This window comes from Pseudorca crassidens, chromosome 8, assembly GCF_039906515.1.
Source record: "Pseudorca crassidens isolate mPseCra1 chromosome 8, mPseCra1.hap1, whole genome shotgun sequence".
Taxonomy (NCBI): domain Eukaryota; kingdom Metazoa; phylum Chordata; class Mammalia; order Artiodactyla; family Delphinidae; genus Pseudorca; species Pseudorca crassidens.
The window spans coordinates 91,036,092-91,053,949 of record NC_090303.1 but is presented as its reverse complement, the minus strand read 5'-3'; the positions used below and the strand labels follow the sequence as shown (position 1 = coordinate 91,053,949).

General features: G+C 37.6%; 1 long non-coding RNA gene across 1 annotated transcript; it reads right to left on the bottom strand.

The window, feature by feature from the left end:
• Positions 1-791: 791 nt before the first annotated feature.
• Positions 792-13,258, bottom strand: LOC137228657 (uncharacterized). Its single transcript, XR_010945328.1, has 3 exons — positions 13,134-13,258; positions 4,988-5,179; positions 792-1,511 (listed from the first exon to the last, which is right to left on the bottom strand). It is a non-coding gene; the product is annotated as an uncharacterized lncRNA (long non-coding RNA).
• Positions 13,259-17,858: the final 4,600 nt, after the last annotated feature.

The window sequence follows — 17,858 nt, the reverse complement described above, 5'->3', positions numbered from 1 at the left end:
GAGAGGAATTATCTGCAAATAACATGTCTATCCAGGCACACTTTCTCAAGCTTAATCCCTGTTTCCCTGTATCCTCTTTATTTTTGTATATGATTCTGAAGATTCCAGTGACTTGTTGACTTCTTAGTCCTCAATTCTTCTACTTTTGTAGACACCACTTTCTGATTCTTTGTTTGGTCTTATTAACATTCTTCCATTCTCAGGTTAGTGCTTTCCCTGGTCTTTATATCACTTGCCCTAATTTCCTTGTTTTTATGTATTGATTATTTACTTTTGTACCCTGTGACTACCCTTGACTCTTTTCTTTCTTTTTTTTTTTTAACATCTTTATTGGAGTATAATTGCTTTACAATGGCGTTAGTTTCTGCTTTATAACAAAATGACTCTTTTCATCTGTGTTGCATTAACAAGACCAGCTAGTCCTTCTGTTAACTCCTTGCATTGACATCTCTCTGTTGTCTCACCTGTAACTGGATAAAGATAGCAATAGCTTCTGCCAGTTTTAGTTCCAACAAGACTTCAGGTTCTGCCTGGGGACACTATCATGTAATAGTGCTAAGACATTTTTTTATATATATATAATTTATTTATTTATTTAACATCTTTATTGGAGTATAATTGCTTTACATTGTTGTGTTAGTTGCTGCTGTATAACAAAGTGAATCAGCTATATGAATACATATATCCCCATATCCCCTCCCTCTTGAATCTCCCTTCCACTCTCCCTACCCCATCCCTCTAGGTGGTCACAAAGCACCAAGCTGATCTCCCTGTGCTATGCGGCTGCTTCCCACTAGCTATCTATTTTACATCTGGTAGTGTATATATCTCAATGTCACTCTCTCACTTCATCTCAGCTTACCCTTCCCCCTCCCCGTGTCCTCAAGTCCATTCTCTATGTCTGCATCTTTATTCCTGTCCTGCCCCTAGGTTCTTCAGAACCATTTTTTTTAAGATTCCATATATATGTGTTAGCATACAGTATTTGTTTTCTTCTTTCTGACTTCACTCTGTATGACAGACTCTATAGGTCCATCCACCTCACTGTAAATAACTCAATTTCGTTTCTATTTATGGCTGAGTGATATTCCATTGTATATATGTGCCACATCTTCTTTATCCATTTGTCTGTCAATGGACACTTAGGTTGTTTCCATCTCTGGGCTATTGTAAATAGAGCTGCAATGAACATTTTGGTACATGACTCTTTTTGAATTATGGTTTTCTCAGGGTATATCCCCAGTAGTGGGACTGCTGGATCATATGGCAGCTCTATTTTTAGTTTTTTAAGGAACCTCCATACTGTTCTCCATAGTGGCTGTATCAATTTACATTCCCACCAACAGTGTAGGAGGGTTCCCTTTTCTCCACACCCTCTGCAGCATTTGTTGTCTGTAGATTTTTTGATGATGGCCGTTCTTTGCTAATCATTTTGTTGAGGCAGTGTAAATAAAGTGTATAAAACTCTCCAGGACATAGGCATTTTGAAGTAACATGGGGCATTTGTTCATCTAACGGAAGAAATAAAATAATTAGGAGCAAAGGTTTGTAGTATGTGTGTAAATGGGTTATTATGATACTGTTGATGCACAAAAATTTATAACATTGTGAAAGGTCTTAACGCAACAAAATATGATGAACTGTTGACAGGACAATGTCACTGAAGAAAACAGGATGAAAATTCTTAGGAAGAAGCTGCAGGGACACCTATTTGTTTTGATGAAAGGAATAGCATGATTTGTATTGTTTTAAAGTGAAATAGGTTTTTGTGTTTTGCTTGTGGTTGTGAATTCCCTTTCAATGGAAATATATGTGTTGACCAGATAATTAGAAGCATTCAACGTAAAGGAATATTCTGCATGAGAGACTTTATTCCTTGACTTCTCCCCAGCCTCACTGACATATCATTTATATAAAATAGAAGCTACCCATTTTAAGTGAACAGTTGGATGAATTTTAGTAATGGAACACTGACCTGTAGTCAGAACCAAAATCATAATACATAAAAATTTGTTGTCAGTTTTTCATAGATGCCTTTTATCAGGTTGCAGAAGTTTCCTTCTAATCCTGGTTTACTAAGAGTTTTTTTTTTTTTAATCAGAAATGGAAGTTGAATTTAGTCCAATACATTTCTGTATTGGACTGCAATTGTCAGATATTTTCTTCTTTTTTTGGTTTGTTAGTATGTTGTGTCACATTGATTGATCCTTTCAATGATAAACCAATCCTGCACTCCTGTGGTAAACTCCACTTGATCATGATGCATTGTCTTTTTTTATACATTGTTAGATTCAATTCTTTTACTACGTTTTTACTATTAAAATTTACTATATTTTTGCATTTATGTTCATGAGGGGTATTTATCTTTACTTAAAAATATCTTTGTCTAGTTTTGGTACCAAGGTAATATTGGTTTTGTAGAATGAGTTGGGAGGTAATATGGACTGAATGTGTCCCTCCCAAATTTGTATGTTGAAGCCTAATCCTCAATGTGATTGTATTTGAAGGTGGGTATTTTAGGAGGTAATTCAGGCTAGATGAGGTCATTAGAGTGGGGCCCTCATGATAAGATTAGTGCCATTATAAGAAGAGACTCCAGAGATCTTGAGCCTTCTCTCTCTCTCTCCCTCTCTCTTCCTCTCTCTCCCTCTCTCCCTCCCTCTCCCTCTCTCTCTCCCCCTCTCTCTCCCTCCCTCTCTCTTCCCTTCCCTTTCCTCAAGTATGCACAAAGAAGAGGTTATGTGAGCACACAATGAGATGGTGACGACCTACAAGCCAAGAGAAGAGGACTCAGACTGAAAACTACCTTGCTAGCACCTTGATCTTGGACTTCCCAGCCTCCAGAACTGTGAGAAACGAATTTCTGTAGTTTAAGCCATTCAGTCCATGGTACTTTGTTATGGCAGCCTGAGCAGACTAAGACAGGGGACATTCTGTCCATTTCAATTTTCTGGAAGACTTTGTATAGAATGAGCATTATTTACTCCTGAAATGATTGGTTGACTCCCTAGTGAAGCCATCTAGGACTGGACTTTCCTTGTGAGAATGTTTTTAACTACAAATTTAAGTTCCTTAATAGACATCATATATTCATATTATTTATTTATGAGTGAGTATTGATATATTGTGTCTTTCAAAGAATTTGTCCATTCATCTAAGTGGTTGAATTTATTGTCTTTAAGTTTTAAAGAAATAGTATTTCATTATCATCATTTTAATATCTATAGAATCTTCCTTCAGTGATGTCACCTCTCTCATTTATTTTATATATATATATATATATTTTTTTTTTTTTTTTGCGGTACGCGGACCTCTCACTGTTGTGGCCTCTCCCGTTGCGGAGCACAGGCTCCGGACGCGCAGGCCCAGTGGCCATGGCTCACGGGCCCAGCCGCTCTGTGGCATGTGGGATCTTCCCGGACCGGGGCACGAACCCATGTCCCCTGCATCGGCAGACGGACTCTCAACCACTACGCCACCAGGGAAGCCCAGTAGTGTGTTTTAAAATGATCAGTTAGGTTGTTTGTTGATTGTGTTCAAATCTTCTATATCCTTAATAATTTTGTATGCATCTCCTGTCAATTATATAGAGGGAGATATTGAAATCTCTGACTATAATTGTGGATTTCTCTATTTCTCCTTGCAGTTCTATAAGTTTTGCTTCATATATTTCAAAACTGTGTTATTAGTGTATAAATGTTTGGGACTATTATGTCCAGTTGATGAGATTACCCTTTTAATATTATGTAATAACTTTTTTTGCTAATAATATTCTTTGATCTGAAATATACTTTATCTTATATTTATATGGTCACTCTAACTTCACTTGAAAGTAGCATGGTATAGCTTTCATATCCATTTACTTATAACTTATTTTTGTCTTTTTATTTGAAGTGCATTTCTTGTAGGCAGCAAATAGTTGGATCTTGCTTTTTTATCCATTCTGACAATCACTGCCTATTAATTGGCATAGTTAGAGCAGTTATATTTAGTTTAATCATTTTATGGACATTATTTACAGGTATATTAGGTCTCCTAAAGTTGTCCTACAGGTCAGTTCACTGAGACTCTGTTCATTTTCCCTCATTCTCTTTTTTTTTTTTTTTTTTTGCGGTACATGGGCCTCTCACTGTTGTGGCCTCTCCCGTTGCGGAGCACAGGCTCCGGACATGCAGGCTCAGTGGCCATGGCTCACAGGCCCAGCTGCTCCGCGGCATGTGGGATCTTCCCGGACTGGGGCATGAACCTGTATCCCCTGCATCAGCAGGTGGACTCTCAACCACTGCGGCACCAGGGAAGCCCCTCCCTCATTCTCTTTTATGTTTTTGTTTTCCTTGCTTAGCTTCTATTGCTATGCCTTCAAGTTCATTAATATTTTGTTTTACAAGGTCTAATCTTCTTTTGATTTTACCCAGTGTATTTTCACCTCATATATTGTAGTTTTCATTTCTAGTAGTTTGATTTGGGTCTTGTTGCCACCTTCTATGCCTCTACTTAAGTTTTTTGAACACATTGCATTTTCATCTCTAGTAGTCTGTTAACTCCAGTTTGTTGTAGTGATAATAACTGTTATAATGTACTTGTCTGCTAATTCTAACAACTGTTTCAGTTCTGGGCAGGTTTTAATTAACTGATTTATATACTTGTTATGGGTCTTATTTCCTTGTTTGTTTGCATGCCTAGTAATTTTTGATTGAATTAAAACACTGTGAATTTTACCTTATTGGATGCTCGTTATTTTCATGTTTCTATAGATAGCATTTAGTTTTGTTCTGGAATGCAGTTAAATTACTTGAAGATAGTTTGATCCTATTGATTGCAGCTTTTAAGATTTGTTAAGTGAGACCAGAGCACTGCTCAGTCTAATTAAATCCTCATTAATGAGAAAAGAGCCTCTGTATATTCTATACAATGGCTCATAAATCATCAGAATCTCCAGGGAAACAAGCACTGTTCCCTGCCCTGTATGAGCAATGAATAGTCTTACCTGTTATCCTTTTAAGTGGTGATGAGTGATCCTTTCCCTGGCCTCAGTTAGTTCCCTGGCATGATGTGCTGATCAGTATTCAGTTGAATACTCAAGGGAGGCCCTCTGTAGGTCTTCAGAGATCTCTCTCCTTGCACCTCTCTTTTCTCTGCTACTCTGTCCTGCAGACTCTCCCTGGACTCTGAGATCTGCCTGCTCAACACAAGGACAAAAGATAGAGAGATAAATGGTATGATGTCACAAATAAAACTCCAGAGGTGTTTTTCTGATGTGTAAATATTTTAATTAAGCATTTATTGGCTTTATTTTTCACAAAGAAGGAATCACAAACATGACTTAGAATTTGAATATGGAAAAAAATTTCTTATCCTGATAAGAAAAGGTATCAGAATATTTCCAAGGAGGTAATAGCACAGAATAAAGCAGCAATATACTTGATTTCTAATATGTTCATCTTTTGAAAATCCCTTAATTTGAGAGAAGGGGGAAGCTTAGCTTCCTCAGTTCCAAATTTGGGGTAAGATGAATAGAAGTGATAAACCTGATGTTTAATTAACCAGTAGCCTAAATATCTTAGTTTGCTATAATTCTAAGATAATATAAATTGCACTTTACTTGAAATATGATTAATAATCATTTTTATTTCTATTAATGATGCCAATAGACAATGTCCAGTTAAAACATGATTTATTTCCAATAATTTGTACTTCAAATTTTTCTTTAGCACCTTCTATTCTTCAGATAATTGTGGATTATTTCAATGAAATTCTTAAGCATATATATTCAAAGTATTATATAACATAAATAGAAAAAGTTAAATATCTTTCATCTTATCAGCACATGATTTGACTGTTACATTTGTAGATATTTATGTAATTAAAATTCTTGAGAATATAAACTCTTTGGGCTTTTGAATTTATAATTATGTTTTAAGTATTTTCCATACTGTTATATACTGTTGCAACTGTTTGTAGTGTAATTTAATGAATAATGTATCAACCAGTTGATATACCATTATTTACATGGTTTTCTGCCAATATTTGGTATTGACTTATTTTTCAAATTTTTGCTATTACAACATAACATTCCAATGAATATCTTCATGTCATTTATTTTCCTTAAGATTAGTTTCCAGGGCTTCCTGTCCTTTGTATAATCAAAAGGGTATAAAAATGATAATGGCTTTTTGTTGTTGTTGTTACACTAGTGTCGTTACACTAGTAACAGTTGTTGTTACTGTCCTAGAGAATTCATCTATTTGTTCACTGATTTTTCAGTTCACCCAACATTTATATAGGGTATGTGTCTACCAAAAATAGTCAATATAATAGATGCAATACAAAATTCAATGAGGAACAAAATAAATAGACTAGTGATAATAATGCATGGTAATAATACAATACTGCAATAATGGAAGTATCTACCAAAGACTGTAGTTGTATGCCTAACCCAGCTGGGGATAATCAGAGAGAACTCAAAAGGTGTGGCAGCTATAGTAGGCCCTAAGAATGAGAGGGGCATTTATAGGTAAAAAGGTGAAGGAAGTCTACACCTAAGGAAGGAATCACCTTGGTAATATTTTTCACTTTGATGAATGGAAAATAAAACCTGTCTCCTTACGTGACACATTTTGTTTTGTGCCTATTACACTGCTGTTGTTTTTTCATATATCACCCTTTAAAAATATTTGGTGAATGGGATAACTAATGAATAAATGGTTGAATTTCTAAGGACAGTAACTTAGTATAACGTCATTATCATCAGCTCCAACACCAATAAAATGCCATTACATAACACATGTGATCTTTACAAATTGCCCTTAGTTGACCTTACCAGCCTTATCTTCTAGATTTCTCTCTGTGGACCTAATGTTCCAGTCACATCAAACTCTTTACTGTTCCCTGAATATAGCTCTGCACCTTGTGAAAACACACTAATGGAATACCACGCGTTAGTAAAAAAAAACAACAAAATATCACTCACTCTCTCTCTCTAATACAAAAAAGAGATAATATTGAAAGAGAAAAATAAATGAATTCACAGATTCATATTCTAATACCATTTATGTAAATTAAATACTATTTGGCGATTACTTTTTATCACAAGGAAGAGTTGCTAAGAAAGATTATCCCAAATAGACGTTAAGGCAGAAGGATGACAGCATGACCTTCATTGTCATGCTGTGTGGGTAAACCTGCCTAAGAATGTACTGACTGGAGAGACATAAGCCTTTCTTTGATTCACCATTGATTAGCAGCAGACATTTTACAACTCTTTAAAGTTGGATGTTAATTTGTAGGAAACTAACTAGATGTAAATGATTTTCTCCAGAAAAGAAGATAAAGCTAAAGGTTATACATTTTCCCCCTGTAAGATGAGACAGTTATGAATTTATTCAAAAATAATTTATTATATTCAAAAGTAATTTAATTTTATTCCAGTATATTATTTATTTTTTTCATATCTATAGCTATATATCTTCTGGACTTCTTTTTGTGTTTCCTATACCCCTTCTCCAATTTTCTAAAATTCTAAAATATATTTCAGTATACCCTTATTGATGGAAATTTTTTTTCCTGGAGTTTTGAAAGCTACATTTTTATCTCCTTTTTTTCATCTCTGATTTGAGAGCTGGCCTGTTTTACTTGAGCTATTTTTTTCCAGTGACGATTTCTTTAGTTCTTAATTTTTTTCTTTAATTTCATATCTTAAGCAAATTATTTTAATTTGTGAAAAACTTTTGGTCAGTACTTTTCTGATGCCTAGTAATACACTTCATTTTTGTTGGGGAGAGAGGTCATATTTCAGTCTTTCCTTTTAACCTGAGTCTGATGGGCACAAGATAATCCATTTTTTATTTTTACTCACCTCTAAATGGAGATTGTTCTTTATGAGGGATTGATATAGAAGTTTAGTGGTAGAAAACAGGGAGACGTGACCATCTTAGAGATAGGTGCCCTACTCCAGGCTAACAAGAATTCTTTCTGGCTTGTGGTGAAGCCACTCATATAACAGATATTCTGTGCAATAATTTAGCTTTGATTTACCATCTATTGAGCAAGATCACCAAACTCAGAGCTTCCTGACTCTCATTTATAGTCCTGTGTTTTACCACAGTATAAGCCTATGAAGATTAGTCCTACTTAGGATTAACCTGTGGACATGTCATAGCTGCAGGTTTCTCTTTGTTCCTCTGCCTCCTTTGTCAATATGCTGTGTCAACAAGGGCTCTACGACTGGCCTTCTCTTCTAAGAAAGGAATAAATGATTTTTCCATCTACTGCTCTCATATTTATTCGTTAAGCATTTGTTAAGCATTTATTATCACTATTATGGTTCAAAAAGGGCACCAGAACTTGCCAACACAGCCAGAACATGCTTTCGCCCACCTACCCTCTTGCCCATGTTTGTACTCATGGTGAACAATTTGGTGAGAACGCATTTCAGGCAGGGGTAACAACAAATTCAAAATCCATTGAGCTTGCTGTGTATAAGGACCAGCAAAAAGGCCAGTGGGACAGGGATGATGGAGGGTGTTCTGAACCAAGTGGAGATCTGCTGAGCCTGTTCTGAGTCCGCTCTCGGCTCCTTCCGTCAGCCAGGGCTGGTTTTCACCATGCTCAGCAATGCCTCACTGTGCTTTATACTTGTGTCTGTTTCCTGCTTGACTTGTTTTAAGCTGTAGTCTCTGATCTAGTGCCCAGATTTTCCCCTAGAAGTAGCTAGGGGAAAATCAGCCTCCAGGTGATTCTGATCTAAACACAAGATTCTGATCTTCCACACCTCCTTGTCTTACATTTTTTTACTTTACATCTTTTGAAGAAATGAAAGATTTTTGATTTGTTGTTTGTTTTTGATTTTTTAGAAATGCAGTTTCATGTGGTCCTCAGTCAAATGAAAAAAATGTCTGGTTGATTCGCCCTGCCTCCAGATTTTCAAGCAGCAGTTTTCCTCGGAATTGACCACTTTTCTGAGTTTGATCATGTCAGTGTAGCAGAGATGATCAGATTTGGTGATGCCAACTCATGCTACAAATCTCACACAAGATATAAAAGCATAATGCTGATTTACTAAATTTCACTGGGAATTATGGCCATAAAGGGACAGACTGTTCACATCTTCCTAGTGTGTTTTTCTCCTTGAGAGCAAGCTATCATAGAAAGATAATTTATTAGAAGATAATTTGGTGAGCATGAGTCGGAATAACATGAGTTAGTACAATGTTGGGAATGTTTAGTGGTATCAGGCCTAATGGCTTGATGCTTCCATCATTATAATAGGACCCCATCTATCAGAAAGACCCAATGCTCATATTAGCCTGAGGGTTCCAGCATGGTCAGAGCTGAAACAATCAGAGCCAACATTTGCATCCAATTTTCTTTTAGCCATACTTCTTCAGCTGAAAAAAATTAATTTGATACATATAGTAAATAGCATAATATTTTCTCATATTCTTTTCTTCCTTCTTCCAGGCATGTGGTAATACTGCACCTTCCCATCCTGTTGCATGTAGACACAAGCACGTAATTTGCTTTGGTCGATTAGTTTGGAAGTCATTGAGAGCCAGCATGTGGTTTGCAACATTCCCTTTACCCTGCCAGGGTGATAAGTGAGGACTTCATCATCCTGTTCCTCCAAGTGAGGTTGACTTGGAGGAGTCTCAACCGACCCCAAATCATAAGAATGTTGTAAAACTTTGTTATTTTAAGCCCCTAAGATTTGGGTATTGTTTGCTACAATAGTAGTTTGGGTTTCTGGATCCAATTCCAGTGTGTGTGTGTGGTTCCCCTCACACCACCAACAAGCATTTCTCTGGACCCAGCTGAACATCCTACATTTTAACACAGTTCTGCCACTATCTACCTGGAGATAGCATCAGAATCCACAGGTTAAGGGCTCAGTCCCATAAGAACCCCCACCTCCCCCAGTAAAGATGCCAGTCACCAGCCCAGGTTATCACCTATGCTTCTGACCAACCGGCTGTAGATTGGAGGTTCCCAAGACCCCCTCCTTAGTTTTGATTAATTTGCTAGAGTGGCTCACAGAAATAAGAGAAACATTTTACTTACGAGATTACTGGTTTACTAAACAAGAATGTAACTCAGGAACATCCAGATGGAAGAAATGCACAGAGCAAAGTATAGGAAAAGGGCATGGAGCGCCCGTGCCTCTTCCAGGTACGCTACTCTCTCCACATCTCCACATGTTCACCAACTGGGAAGCTCTCTGATCCCCCTCTTTTTGGTTTTTTATGGGAGGCTCCAATACATAGGTATAATTGATTAAATCATTGGCCATTGACAACTAAACTCAATCTTCAACACTTCTTTCCTCCTTGGAGGTCAGGGTGTGTGTGGCGGGGGTAGAGTGGGGGGTGGGGTGGGCTTTAAGTCTCCATCTAATCACAGGGCTCTGGCAACTAGCTAGTCCAAAATCAGCTCATTCACATAACAAGAGACACATTTATCACTCTCCTCAAAGGAAATTCCAAGGGTTTTAAGAGCTCTGTGCCAAGAACAGTGGACAAAGACTGGATCTATACTTCTTATTATAAATCATAACGTCATACACGGTAGAATCAGGCTTATGCTGACAGATACTGGTACCTTGATATACAGAGTGCTAACAAACAACACTAACTATGTGGTATTGGCTCAATGGCTTATATGTTTGATAAGGAGGACAGTTTTTACCATAGACTAGAAGAGTGTAGTGGCTAAATACTTGGTCAAAGCAACAATTGCAGTAGTGGAGGCATTCATACAAGCTTTAGACCTACACAGCTAAGTGGAGAAAGAGAGAGAGGCAAGGGGAAGAGACAGCAAAGAAATATTCAAAGTGAGAACCGTGATTCCAAAGAAACTTAGGTGTGGTCATTGCTCATAGAGCTGACTGCAGTAAAATAGAGAAGCCAAAACTATGTTTTAGAAAATTGTGCTGTCAAAAGAATCAACAGCTTGGACTAAAGTAGACCATAACTGTTTGATATTTAAAAAGATCCTGGGGCTCCCAACTATCTATAGGCAAGAAGTCAGCTGAGAGAGTTGCTCAGGTTCCAAGAAGAACATCTTGCTGATGTCCAATTCAGATACAGCCAAGGAGAATAATGTAATAAAAAAAGGGGACGGGGGAGAAGAAAAAGAAGAATTATCCAGGGAGAAGACTGGACAAGTTAGCTGCCCTAAGGAGGAGAACCAGTGCTTATTCAAGAATCACTCCCCACCAACTTTGGGGGGAAATCCTCAATATGTCTTTTGGAAATTTTTCAGAATTGCTACAGACAAATCTCTATTTTCTGGGATCAGTGTTTGCTCTGTGACTCCAATTCTTCCTCTGTCAGAATGATTACTGCAGTAATCGGTCCTGGTTCCATTACTGCATATTGGATTTTGGAGGAGTTTATAGGCCTTCAACTCAAGAAGAGCCACATCCAGACCTAATACCAAGATACTGCACAAAGCCACTATATTCCTTAAATATCTTGGGCTGTGGAATTGATATCATGATTAGAAAGGACTTTTGTATTAATTCCTTTGAGTGGAGGGGGATATATTTTGTATGTGAGTAGGATAGAAAACTAAATGTTTTCTTACCAGAAGTGTGGACTATGGCAGTCTTTAGAGCTATTTATCAATCTTTTAGTTATTCCCCTTCTGACAAACCTACAATTACAATTGTCTAATTCTTTGATGAGAACCATGGCCATATGACCTGGCTTTGCTTAAGGAAATATAAGTAGCTATGATTTGTGTAACTTCCAGAAAAAGTCCTTAATAGTCAGTGCATGCTTTGTTATGTCCTTCTCTCCCTGGTGACTGGTGATGTTCCAGATGGTGGAAGCTCTGTCATCCTGAGTCTCTGTGTGACTGAGGTGAGATGAGCATGTAGCATGAGCAATAAGTAAAAGTATAATGTTTTAGCCACTAAAATTTTGGAAGTGTTTTTACGGTGGTGCAGTATAATTCATTCTGACTGATACAACCCAAAACTAGATCAATTAAAATAAATATTAGAGCCCATTTTCCTCATGATTGCATAAGTCCTAAACAAAATATTAGCAAAGGAAACTCAGTACTCTCAAAAAATGCACCATAAACAAGTTGGGTACATCCCAGGAATGCAATGATATTTTTAATAGAAAGTGTATACATTTAATTCACTGCATTAATAGATTATAGAAAAAAAATATGCTCACATCAGTAGATACATAAAAAATTCTTAATAAAATTCAAGACCAATTCAATAAGCTAAAATAAAAGGAAACTAATTTAACTTGATACAAGATAACCAAAATACCCCCTACAATATGTACAATCACAAATGGGTAAATGTTGGAATTGTTCCCTTTAGATTTAAGAACAAGACAGGGGTTGCCACTTTTACTACTTCTACTTAACACTATAGTAGAAGCCCAAAACTGGAATAAAATATGGAAAGTAAATTAAGGTGTAAATATTTGAAAGGAATAAATAATAGTCTTATTGGATTTGTTACTGTTTTCATAGGAAATTTTAAAGTACCTAGAGACAATCAACAGAACTAGAGCAATATTGCTGGAAGTGAGATTAAACACACAAGTATCAATTCAGATCTAGTCACCAGAAAACAACAACTAGAAAGCATAACTTAACAAATAGAAAAGATACCACCATTTAAAATAGGAATAGCCCACAAACCAAGATGGCAGAGTAAAAGGACGTGCTCTCACTCCCTCTTGTGAGAACACCAGAATCACAACTAACTGCTGAACAATCATCGACAGGAAGACACTGGAACTCAGCAAAAAAGATAACCCAAAGACAAAGGAGAAGCCACAATGAGACTGTAGGAGGGGCGCAATCACAATAAAATCAAATCCCATAACTGCTGGGTGGGTGACTCACAAACTGGAGAACACATATACCACAGAAGTCCACCAACTGGAGTGAAGGTTCTGAGCTCCACATCAGGCTTCCCAACCTGGGGGTCTGGCAATGGGAGGAGAAATTCCTAGAGAATCAGACTTTGAAGGCTAGTGGGATTTGATTGCAGGACTCTGACAGGACTGGGGGAAACAGAGACTCCACTCTTGGAGGGCACACACAAAGTAGTGTGCACCTCGGGACCCAGGGGAAGGATCAGTGACCCCAAGAGACACTGAACCTACCTGCTAGTGTTGGAGGGTCTCCTGCAGAGGCCGGGGGTGGCTGTGGCTCACCGTGAGGACAAGGACACTGGCAGCAGTTCTGGGAAGTACTCCTTGGTGTGAGCCCTCCCAGAGTCCGCCATTAGCTCCACCAAAGAGCCAGGTAGGCTCCAGAGTTGGGATGCCTCAGGCCAAACAACCAACAGGGAGGGAACCCAGCCCCACCCATCAGCAGACAAGCAGATTAAAGTTTTACTGAGCTCTGCCCACCAGAGCAACACCCAGCTCTACCAACCACCAGTCCCTCCCATCAGGAAACTTGCTCAAGCCTCTTAGATAGCCTCATCCACCAGAGGGAAGACAGCAGAAGCAAGAAGAACTACAATCCTGCAGGCTGTGGAACAAAAGCCACATTCACAGAAAGATAGACAAGATGAAAAGGCAGAGGGCTACGTACCAGATGAAGGAACAAGATAAAACCCCAGAAAAACAACTAAATGAAGCGGAGATAGGCAACCTTCCAGAAAAAGGATTCAGAATAATGAGAGTGAATATGATCCAGGACCTCAGAAAAAGAATGGAGGCAAAGATCAAGAAGATGCAAGAAATGTTTAACAAAGACCTAAAAGAATTAAAGAACAAACAAACACAGATGAACAATACAGTAACTGAAATGGAAAATACACTAGAAGGAATCAATAGTGGAGTAACTGAGGCAGAAGAACGGATAAGTGACCTGGAAGACAGAATGGTGGAATTCACCTGCTGCAGAACAGAATAAAGAAAAAAGAATGAAAAGAAAGAAGACAGCCTAAGAGACCTCTGGGACAACATTAAACGCAACAACATTCTCATTATAGGGGTCCCAGAAGGAGAAGAGAGAGAGAAAGGATCCGAGAAAATACTTGAAGATGTTATAGTCAAAAACTTCCATAACATGGGAGAGGAAATAGCCACCCAAGTCCAGGAAGCGCAGCGAGTCCCATACAGGATAAACCCAAGGAGAAACATGCCAAGACACATAGTAATCAAATTGGCAAAAATTAACAACAAAGAAAAATTATTGAAAGCAGCAAGGGAAAAACAACAAATAACATACAAGGGAACTCCCATAACAGCTGATTTCTCAGCAGAAACTCTACAAGCCAGAAGGGAGTGGCATGATACACTTAAACTGATGAAAGGGAAGAACCTACAACCAAGATTACTCTACCCGGCAAGGATCTCATTCAGATTCGATGGAGAAATCAAAAGCTTTACAGACAAGCAAAAGCTAAGAGAATTCAGCACCACCAAACCAGCTCTACAACAAATGCTAAAGGAACTTCTCTAAGTGGGAAACCCAAGAGAAGAAAGGACCTACAAAAACAAACCCAAAACAATTAAGAAAATGGTCAAAGGAGCATACATATCGATAATTACCTTAAACATGAAAGGATTAAAAGCTCCAACCAAAAGACACAGGCTTGCTAAATGGATACAAGAACAAGACCCATATATATGCTGCATATATATGCAGTCTACAAGAGACCCACTTCAGACCTAGGGACACATACAGACTGAAAGTGAGGGGATGGAAAAAGATATTCCATGCAAATAGGAATCAAAAGAAATCTGGAGTAGCAATACTCATATCAGATAAAAGAGACTTTAAAATAAAGAATGCTACAAGAGACAAGGAAGGACACTATGTAATGATCAAGGGATCAATCCAAGAAGAAGATATAACAATTATAAATATATATGCACCCAACATAGGAGCACCTCAATACATAAGGCAACTGCTACCCACTATAAAAGAGGAAATCGACAGTAACACAATAACAGTGGGGGACTTTAACACCTCACTTACACCAATGGACAGATCATCCAAAATGAAAATAAATAAGGAAACACAAGCTTTAAATGACACAATAGACCATATAGATTTAATTGATATTTATAGGACATTCCATCCCCAAACAGCAGATTACACTTTCTTCTCAAGTGCACACAGAACATTCTCCAGGATAGATCACATCTGGGTCACAAATCAAGCCTCAGTAAATTTAAGAAAATTGAAATCATATCAAACATCTTTTCTGACCACAACACTGTGAGATTAGAAATGAAATACAGGGACAAAAATGTAAAAACCACAAATACATGCAGGCTAAACAATACGTTACTAAATAACTAAGAGATCACTGAAGCAATCAAAAAATACCTAGAGACAAATGACAATGAAAACATGACGATCCAAAACCTATGGGATGCAGGAAAAGCAGTTCTAAGAGGGAAGTTTATAGCTATACAAGCATACCTCAAGAAACAAGAAAAATCTCAAATAAACAATCTAAACTTACACCTAAAGAACTAGAGAAAGAAGAACAAACAAAACCCAAAGTTAGCAGAAGGAAAGAAATCATAAAGATCAGAGCAGAAATAAATGAAATAGAAAAAAAGAAAACAATAGCAAAGAACAATAAAACTAAAAGCTGGTTCTTTGAGAAGTTAAACAAAATTGATAAACCATTAGCCACACTCATCAAGAAAAAGAGGGAGAAGACTCAAATCAATAAAATTAGAAACGAAAAGGGGGAAGTTACAACAGACACCGCAGAAATACAAATCTTCCTAAGAGACTACTACAAGCAACTCTATGCCAATAAAATGGACAACCTGGAAAAAATGGACAAATTATTAGAAAGGTATAACCTTCCAAGACTGAACAAGACTGAAATTATGAACAGACCAATCACAAGTAATGACATTGAAACTGTGATTAAAAATCTTCCAACAAACAAAAGTCCAGGACCAGACGGCTCCACAGGTGAATTCTATCAAAAATTTAGAGAAGGGCTTCCCTGGTGGCGCAGTGGTTGAGAGTCCACCTGCCGATGCAGGGGACACGGGTTCGTGCCCTGGTCCAGGAAGATCCCACATGCCGCAAAGCGGCTAGGCCCATAAGCCATGGCCGCTGAGCCAGCATGTCCGGAGCCTGTGCTCCGCAACGAGAGAGGCCACGACAGTGAGAGGCCCACATAACGCAAAAAAAAAAAAAAAAAAAAAAATTTAGAGAAGAGTGAACACTCATCCTTCTCAAACTCTTGCAAAATATACCAGAGGGAGGAATACCCCCAAACTCATTCTACAAAGCCATCATCGACCTGATACCAAAATCAGACTAAGATGTTACAAAAAAAGGAAACTACAGGCCAATATCACTGATGAACATAGATGCAAAAATCCTCAACAAAATACTAGCAAACAGAATCCAGCAGAAGATTAAAAGGATCGTACACCATGATCAAGTGGGGTTTATCCCAGGAATGCAAGAATTCTACAATATATGCAAATCAATCAATGTGATACACCATATTAACAAATTGAAGGATAAAAACCATATGATCATATCATTAGATGCAGAAAAAGCTTTTGACAAAATTCAACACCGATTTATGTTAAAAACTCTCCAGAAAGTGGGCCTAGAGGGAACCTACTTCAACATAATAAAGCCCATATACAACAAACCCACAGCAAGCATCATTCTCAATGGTGAAAAACTGAAAGCATTTCCTCTAAGATCAGGAACAAGACAATGAATCCACTCACATCACTATTATTCAACATAGTTCTGGAAGTCCTAGCAATGGCAATCAGAGAAGAAAAAGAAGTAAAAGGAATACAGATTGGAAAAGAAGAAGTAAAACTGTCACTGTTTGCAGATGACATGATACTATATACATAGAGAATCCTAAAGATGCTACCAGAAAATTACTAGAGCTAATCAATGAATTTGGTAAAGTTGCAGGATACAAAATTAATGCACAGAAATCTCTTGCATTCCTATACACTAATGATGAAAAATCTGAAAGAGAAATTATGGAAACACTCCCATTTACCATTGCAACCAAAAGAATAAAATACCTAGGAATAAACCTACCTAGGGAGACAAAAGACCTGTATGCAGAAAACTATAAGACACTGATGAAAGAAATTAAAGATGATACCAACAGATGGAGAGATACGCCATGTTCTTGGATTGGAAGAATCAATATTGGAAAATGACTATATTACCCAAAGCAATCTACAGGTTCAATGCAATCCCTATCAAATTATCAATGGCACTTTTTACAGAACTAGAAAAAAATATCTTAAAATTTGTATGGAGACCCAAAAGACCCTGAATAGCCAAAGCAGTCTTGAGGGGAAAAAAACGGTGCTGGAGGAATCAGACTCCCTGACTTCAGAGTATACTACAAAGCTACAGTAATCAAGACAATATGGTACTGGCACAAAAACAGAAACATAGATCAATGGAACAAGACAGAAAGCCCAGAGATAAACCCACGCACCTATGGTCAACTAATCTATGACAAAGGAGGCAAGCATATACAATGGAGAAAAGAAAGTCTCTTCAATGAGTGGTACTGGGAAAACTGGACGGCTACATGTAAAAGAATGAAATTAGAACACTCCCTAACACCATACACAAAAATAAACTCAAAATGGATTAGAGACCTAAATGTAAGTCTGGACACTATAAAACTCTTAGAGGAAAACATAGGAAGAACACTCTTTGACATAAATCACAGCAAGAGATTTTTTGATCCACCTCCTAGAGTAATAGAAATAAAAACAAAAATAAACGAGTGGGACCTAATGAAACTTCAAAGCTTTTGCACAGCAAAGGAAACCATAAACAAGACGAAAAGACAACCCTCAGAATGGGAGAAAATATTTGCAAACAAATCAACGGACAAA